The sequence below is a fragment of the Lynx canadensis genome, chromosome C1 (assembly GCF_007474595.2).
Source record: "Lynx canadensis isolate LIC74 chromosome C1, mLynCan4.pri.v2, whole genome shotgun sequence".
Taxonomy (NCBI): Eukaryota; Metazoa; Chordata; class Mammalia; order Carnivora; family Felidae; genus Lynx; species Lynx canadensis.
In genome coordinates, this window is record NC_044310.1 from 94,576,577 (window position 1) to 94,585,057 (window position 8,481).

The 8,481-nt window shown below is 44.3% G+C and overlaps 1 long non-coding RNA gene across 1 annotated transcript; it reads right to left on the reverse strand.

The window, feature by feature from the left end:
* Positions 1 to 1,318: 1,318 nt before the first annotated feature.
* Positions 1,319 to 8,032, reverse strand: LOC116738266. Its single transcript, XR_004343989.1, has 3 exons — positions 8,008 to 8,032; positions 7,519 to 7,580; positions 1,319 to 1,773 (listed from the first exon to the last, which is right to left on the reverse strand). It is a non-coding gene; the product is annotated as an uncharacterized LOC116738266 (long non-coding RNA).
* Positions 8,033 to 8,481: the final 449 nt, after the last annotated feature.

The window sequence follows — 8,481 nt, forward strand, 5'->3', positions numbered from 1 at the left end:
CTGTAGGGTGGGAAGGGTGCGCCGTGTGCAGAGTCTATCTGAAGTTTCTGCATTCACAGAGGTTTTAGCCTCAGTTTCACGTGTGAGAGGCACAAGGCAGAAGACACTGGCAGAAATATGTCTGGGCTCTATAGAAAGGACCCTCAGACCTACACCTCCTTTCTGTCACCCACGCATGGCCTCCAGGTACCTCTCCTGTCACAGACAGGGTGGGTGAGCAGGAGTGGAGAATCCAGCCCTGGTATTAAACTGTCTAGTCTTTGCCAGGAGGTTCTAAAAGTTGGCCTCTACTCTGGGCATATGCAATTTTGTACTTAATTACACAGTCTGTTTCTGTTCCCTATTCTCTGTGTGTTCCCACACTCAAGGACACCTCCTCCCCAAGTATCTCCTCTTGGCTGGTGTCTTATGCATCTCTGTGTAAGTACAACAGTTGTTCATGATCAACGTGTCCAGTCGGTTGAATATGGTCGTGCCTTAATTTTCTCAACCTATTTTATGGTGGTCCAGACCAAATCACTTCCTCCCTTTAAAAACAGGCAAAGAAATATGTGCACGTGTACAACTAAAAAGGCATACACAAATATTCATGGAAAGCCTACCTGAAATAGCCTCACACTGGAAATAATCTCAAGTGTCCGTAAACAGTGAAATGGATGGACTGTGGCATATTCTTACAATGGAGTACTATGTGGCAGTGAAAAACATCAATAAACCACTGTGGCACACAACATGGCTAGTCACACAAATGTGACGTTGGGCCAAAGAACCAGACATGAAAGAGCACATAATGTAAGGTTCCATCAATATATAAAGTTAAAAACAAGCAAAACTAATATATATAGGATGAAAAGCCAGGATGATGGCAGATTTATGGAGGAAGGAGGAAATAATGACCGGAAGGATACCATAGGGCTTCTGGGTGCTGGAATGTCCTCGTTCTTAACATAGTGGCAGATACATAAATGTATTCACTGTGTGATCATTCTTTGTATTGTCCAGTTCTATGCATTTTTCTATATGTTTCTATATGTTTCATTTTTCTTAGAGAGAGAGAGAGAGAGAGGGCACAAGGGAGTGAAGGGCAGAAAGAGATAGATAGAATTTGGGGCTCACCCGAAGTGGGACTCGTGTTTTTACCTGAAAGGGGGCTCGTGTTCACCTGATTCGGGGCTCAAGCTCACCCGACATGGGGCTCGAACTCACGAACTCTGAGATCATGACCTGAGCTGAAGTCAGATGCTCAATGACTGAGCCACCCATGTGCCCGGAGTTTAATTTTAAGAGACTTTAAAAAATACTCATCAGGACCGTAGGGTGACATAAATGGAGGTATAAGCCAGTTGAGAATGAGAAGGTACAGATAACTGTAGGAAAGTTAATTGTGGCATAGTTAGAGGGACATATGGGTTTGAAGCAGTGGGTTAAACTGGGAAAGATGAGAAGATATTTATATGCATAGGGATGGGAAGCAGGGACAAGATATAATGTACGAGAGAGAGAGAGAGAGAGAGAGAGAGAGAGTGACAGGTGGATCAAGGTCTGAGAGGAAGGGAGAAGGCTTAGGTATGAGACTGGCTTCAAAAGGGAAAAGAGAACTTTATTTGAAGGAGAAAAAAAGAGATGCTGATTTGTATGAGGAAGTGGGAAGTTACACGATACAACAAGAGACCTCAGTTTCTAAGTGAAAGGTGTTTGTTTTCTTTTTCTTCTTTTCTTCCTGTAGTTGCCATTCCCCACCTATTCCTCAGGTTATTCTCCCAAAGTCTGGCCCTGGAGTGGAAGAAAATGACATGAGCTTTTCTTTCTCGGAGGTCTCGGAAGGAAGCTCCCAAGTGAGTTTTATCCAGGGAGGTAGCATGGCGGAATAGACTGACGTTGGACCCAACCCCACCTGCTTACTTGCCCTGTAGCCTAAGGGTGGCATTCCCCTGAGCCTTGCTCTCCTCTAAGATGATACAATCATCTTGCAGGTGGTTGTGAGCGCTGGAAAGAATAGATTGGTAATCCGAATGTCCAAACTTCACACATCCCTGTAATGCCCAAATCACTGTGGCCTCAACTCCGTCTCTTTTCATGGCACAAATACTGTCTTTTCCCAGGCTCCTGTTTCCAGGTATTTCTGAGAAATGCTTAAAGAGTGTTTACAAGGTCTGCAGACCAATTCTGGGTAGTTGCTTGTCATTAGAGTTTGTCATTGGGATCCAACTACTACTTTCTCCTTCCCCAGTTATGCCCATTTGCCTAAAGACAGACTGCTCCTGCTCTCCCCTGTGCCGTTCTGTCCAACCTGATATTGACCCTATCTCTGGTTCCATAAGGTGATTGCTAAGATCAGGAAATAAGGTTTGTTAAGACTATGCTGAAGGCTTAGTGACACGAGAAGGATATTACCAAAGAGGGAATTTAAAAGCAAAGTATCACTGCTCTTGGGTCTGCAGACGGGTCCTCTCCTGGACACTTCCTTGCCTGCCTTCCCTGTTGCAGGGGCCAGTTGACCTAGCTGCAATAGAAATACCCTGGGGTCCATCCCTGCCTCCATACTCACATATCTAGAATGATTGACGATGACAATGTCTATTACACACAGGGGAGAATGCTGACCCCCACACAAGATGTGATCTTGTCCTTTGGTGCCAAGACACCAGAACAACAACAAAATCAAAATCATCTCCAAAGGATGGGCTCTCCAGTACAGAATAACATTATCAGTAGTCCCGTACAATTCCTCTTCAAGGCTTGAGGTGAACAGAAGCTCAACTATCTAGCCTTCAAACCATCTTGGAGTCTTGGCTTCTGATCTCCTGTGACAAATGATTAGGACAGTAACCCATAGATCCGCCAGGAAAAAGCAATAATGGCCAGGATTAGTAAAGAACATCTGAATAATGGAAACAAAGATGACCTTTTATATTACAACAAAGAGCTTCTGGAGCCGAAGGTCTCAAATCTCTCCCTTTAAGACAGGAGTTTGTGCTCTATATTTGGATAACCTTGAGATTACTCAACTACACTTTCCTTTTCTAGAGTTTTCCCCAAGAGGCATCAGCTGTGTCTCTTTTGCCTAACTCTGTGTCCCCAGGGCCGGTAACAGTGTAGGCACACACGAGGTAATCAGTAAACACTTGAGTGAATAAATGAATGAATGAGTCGAAGGGTAGTCTGCCCTAAACTTCCATCTCTACGGAGACAGAAAATCACTTGAAACATTTTGCTTCCCTGGGTTCTACTGAGGTTGCTTAACATCCATTCTGCCTTTTACTTTGCTGGCAGCCTTTGGCCAGAGTTGTATCACATGGGTAGAATCTGAGCATCATAGCCCCAGTCTCCTTTCTTGAGCCTCATTTATAGTGGGCATGTGACCCAGTTCTGGCTGGTAAGGACATTATCTGTTCTAGTCGAGGAGTGATCTGCTGGGGATGTCTGGTATGGGTTTCCCTAGAAGGGATGGTGTTTTTCTGCCTCTGGCCATCACTGGGTTTGAGGAGGGCAAGAGCTGCGGAGGCAAAGCCAGCACATGCACAGAACAAAGCCAACGTGCTCTCAGAGTAAGGAGGCAGGAGCCCGGTGTGGCTGGCAGGAGCCGGGAGCACCTCTTGCTACCTGAGGTAATGGCTCTCTTGACAGGTTAAGGCAGTGAGCTTTCTAAAGACATTTTACATGGCTTCCAACACAAATACACACGCATGTAATATACAAAAACTACAGAAGTTTCACAGGACAATACCACTCCTACTCTTTGCAAGATAGTTCTCCTTTTTTCTTCCATTCTATTGCTGCATTTTTAAAAAGACATAACTGAGGGGCGCCTGGGTGACTCAGTTAAGCGTCCGACTTCAGCTCAGATCATGATATCATGGTGTGTGGGTTCGAGCCCCGCATCGGGCTCTCTTCTGTCAGGGCAAAGCCCACTTCAGATCCTCTGTCCCCCTCTCTCTCTGCCCCTCCCCTCCTTGTGCTCTCTCTCTCTCTCTCACAAAAAAAAGTAAACATTTTTAAAAAGACATAATTGAGGCACCCTAAAATCATTACACAAACCCAAAAATGTGTGTGACCTACAGCATAAAAAAATTGGGAGTTTTCTGGTACTTTTTCTGCAAACTCTGAAGTCCGACTACCTTCGGTTGGTATCCCAGATCTGCCAGTTACCAGCTTTGTTCAATTGCCCAAGCTTCTTAACCTCTCTGATTCTGTTTTCTTATTATCTGGTGGGAGTAAGAAGGGCACCTACTTCCTAAGGATTGTTGTTCTAAGGATTAAATGAGTTAATATATGTAAAGCAGTTGGAATGGGGAGCCATTGGGAGGTCTGAGCAGAAAACTGACAGGATCTCCCAAAGCTGACTTAGGCATGGTCCCTGCCCTCACAGAGTTTGCATTCCTCTGGGGAAAATATAATGCAGAGGTACTGGGATGAAGAGAAACACATAGCGGTCTAGAAACATGAAGGAGAAACTTGCATTTTGGCTGGTAAAATAAAGTCTCATAATCTCCAGGAACTAGGACTGGGAGATAAAATGAATTCGGAAAATTCTATTTGCTTAAAAAATATAATACACTAAGTTTTAGAGCAATGTCAGGTACACAAAAATCGAAAGGAAAGTACAGTGCAGAGAATATTCCCTCACTTTCACCCTCACAGTTTTCCCTATTATTAACATCTTGTATTTGTGTGGTACATTTGTTAGAATTGATAAGGCAATATTGATACACTATTATTAAGTGAGGTCTATAGTTTACATCAGTGTTCACTCTTTGTCCCATACTTTCTGTGGGTTTGGGCAAATGTACAGTAACATGTATTCATCATTACAGTATCATATGCAATGGTTTCACTGCCCTAAACCCTGCTCCCAAGCCTATGCTCCACCTACTTACTCATCCCTCCTTCCCTCCTGTGAAACCCCTGGAAACCCCTGATCCTTTTATTGTGTTCATAGTTTTGCCTTTTCCAGAATTCCATAGAATGGAAATCATGCAGTAGGTAGACTTTTAAGATTGACTTCTTTCACTTAACAATGTCTACTCAGTTTTTACAAAACCTTTCTAGGGTCGCCTGGGTGGCTCAATCGGTTGAGCATCCCACTCTGGTTCAGGTCATGATCTCACAGTTTGTGAGTTCAAGCCCTGCGTTGGGCTCTGTGCTGACAGCTCAGAGTCTGGAGCCTGCTTCAGATTCTGTATCTCCTCCTCTCTCTGGCCCTCCCATGCTCACGCTCTGTCTCTCTGTCTCCCAATAATAGTAAATAAATGTTAAAAAAAATTTAAAAAATCAAATATGAATAAATTCCCAGCAGTATGACTACAACATTAACATGTGGTCAACACGTATTTGTTGAACTGAACTACAGTCCTAACCCCTTGATTACACTTAGGAATTTCCTAGATCTCCTTGGCCTTTCATATAATAGGAACAGACAAGGCTCACGGATTGAACTCTTCATATGTGCAGGCACTGTGCTAAGAATTTTATAAACATTACTTTAAATCAGCTTTACCAATAATCCTTTGAGCTAGGTATTACTATCCCTGCTTTATAGATGAAGAAACAGGCTCAGAGATGTTTAGAAACTTGCCCAAACTCACAAAGCAGGTAGAGTTCACCTTTCATTCACACTCAAATGAGAGGCTTATCTCCAGGTTCCTACTTCCATAGTGCTCTCAGACAGAGAGCCTGTGTGATTAGAGTAGGCCAGTCTTCTCATCGTTCCCCAAATTCCCTACCTTCCTTGCTGAGGAATTCCAACTATGTATGAGGGTTTTTGTCATTTGTTGTTTCCTATATGGGACAGAGCCTCATCATAATAAGTGTCACAGGTCTTGGAAGTATGGAGATGTAAGTGATACCTCCAGAGATAAGGCAGGCATATAGTTCTGTCACGCTAGGGAAATGAACCCACCATTCACCATTGTAGGAGGAAAGAAGGGGACTCAAAGATCAGGGAGGGCTTTGTAAATCATCAAAGATTATTAGACATCTCTACCTACAATTAGAAATGTTAAATACCTGATTTTCTCCAATGCTTCCAACTTCTGGCAGGGAAGACTTACAAATCTAATAAGCAAAATATTTCAAACAGGTAGACAAGTCTTGTAAATCAAACATTCCAGCCTGCTAAATGTGGTAAGGTGACACAGTACAACCAAAGCAGCATCACAAAGACAAATTACTCTACCTGAATGAACACAGTTTATCAAGGTATTGATCTTGTACTCATGCCTTTATTGTCACCCTGCGTCTTTGTACAATTTCTTTGTACAATTTGAACTACATGTGTTTCTCATCCGACCAAGGGAAACTTATAAACCATCTCAGTCCCATGACTGCAGTAACTGACATTTCAGAATCAGGGCTTGGTCTGAGACTCTGGATGGGGAAACAAGGCTTGCACAGTAATTCCAAGAACATTCTGGATGAACCCTTCATTAATAAGTTGAATCCTTCTTATGGTAATAAAGTCTTAGTCCTATACCTTTCTCAGAATATTGTGCATCTTCTATCACTGTTTTGATTTTTTTGAATGGTAACCTCTATCGTTTACCAAGGTACCGTCCACATGAATTTTATTTTTTTTAAGATTTTTTTATTTGTAAGTAATCTGTACACCCAGCGTGGGGCTTGAACTCACAACCCCAAGATCAAGAATCAGATGCTCCACCAACTGAGCCAGCCAAGCCTCTCCCACATGAATTTTAATTGACTAATTTGAATCAAAACTCTCTTCTCCTTGCCTGAATTGCAGTGAAATATTTGTATTGCCTGCTTGAATTCCATTTGTCTTATTAACCACCATATTCTGGCCACTTATTGACAGAAATAACTTAGAATTATAGAAGGTCAAGTTGGAAAAGACTGTATCCGAGGCATTCCTATGCCCCAGGCTGTCCCTGTGAGGCTCTGGCACCTTTGCTGGCACCGTGGAAAATCCCCACCTTGAGAATGAGAGCCTTCCAGTCCCTGGCCTCCCTGGCAGGGGCAGGGGTGGGGTGTAGGGGTGTGTCAGGGTGGTGGTGAAGTCTTGTCGCAACTAGTTGTGACAAGGGCTGTCAGGATCAGAGCCCTAGATGGCTCTGTCCAAACCCCTGTCTTCAGCCCGATGAAGGGATCTGATGAAGAACCATCTTCTATTGTTTCCCCTTTATTCACTTAATGAGCAGAGACAACAGAGAACAGTGAGTACTTAGCACAGCCCTAGAACATGGAAATGATAAATATTTGTTCACTGACTGATTAATGACACCAACACCCAGCTGTCCTGACCACATTCACCCAAATAACAAAGCCCAGGAAGGTATGGCTTCCATGACCCCGTGTTTCAACCCCCTCTGTCCCTGCCCAGCCCAGGAAGGAGTTGAACAACTGTGGTCGTGGCCATCATGAGGAAATGATGAAAGGCTTTGAAAGACAAGCATGTGAAGAAAGGGAGGAAGAGTGGGGGAAGGTCACAGTGGGCAGGGACCTGGAAGGAAGAGAGAAAGGTGGTTGGGTAGAGAGCCTGGGGGGCAGGACTAGCATTACCCTCACAACCACGGGCTCCCATCTGGGTCTCAGAGATGGCTCTCTTCTCTTCCCTTTGGCTGCTGCAGAGAAAATCATTCCATCTTAAGTCTTGATCATACTTAAAGAGATGATGTACATAGATGTGTGTATGGACGCACACAAATACCCATACAGGTGCTCATGGGTCTGTTTAACTATATGTAACAAATTGACACCTGTTCCAAAACCGGACTCTACCGAACAGAGCCATTCAAAGTGGGTGCCCTGAGGGAGCCTGCACCCTTGAAATCAGATACCGTCTCAAGGGTAAGGGTTAGCCTCAGCCTCAGCGGGTGCCCTCTCCGGACCTGATGAAGAGCTGAGAAGGGCCACAGCCTACTTCATTACTTCTTCTCTTCTCAGCTTGCTTTACCTGTCACTCTAACCCCTCTTCTGCAGCTGTCCTTTGCTGAGCATCTCCTGAGTCCCAGACATGCTGCTGGGTGCTGCAGGTTAAGCCTTGCAAACCTGAACTCCGATCGAAGGAGGCACCATCTCAGCTCTCAGAGGACTTTCCACACCCAACGTAACCTGGAGGCTTCTTGCAAAGACCAGGGGAGACCAGTTGTGAAAATGCTCTGAGTAAGTGGAGTGTGTGAACTAATATTACATCACATATACAGTGGTGCACGCAACAGAACTCCCTAGTGTGCTTGCTGCTGAGAGGAAGCCGAAGGTATAATACTCAGCACCCGAAGGACCACATGAGAGGTGGGAGGTCTGAGCAGCAACCAAGGTGTGAATACGTGGGAAATCATGAGCATCAGGTTCCCAGGGCGAATGGGGCCGTGAAATTAAAAACCGCTTTGTTTTGCTTTTGCCTTCCTCATTATTTTTTCTTTTGGTAATATTCAAGGAAGAACAAAACCCAAAGGAAACCATATTCAGATTGGTACTTATTCTATAGGGGCCCAGACACCAGCCCCCTGCTTATCAGTTGCC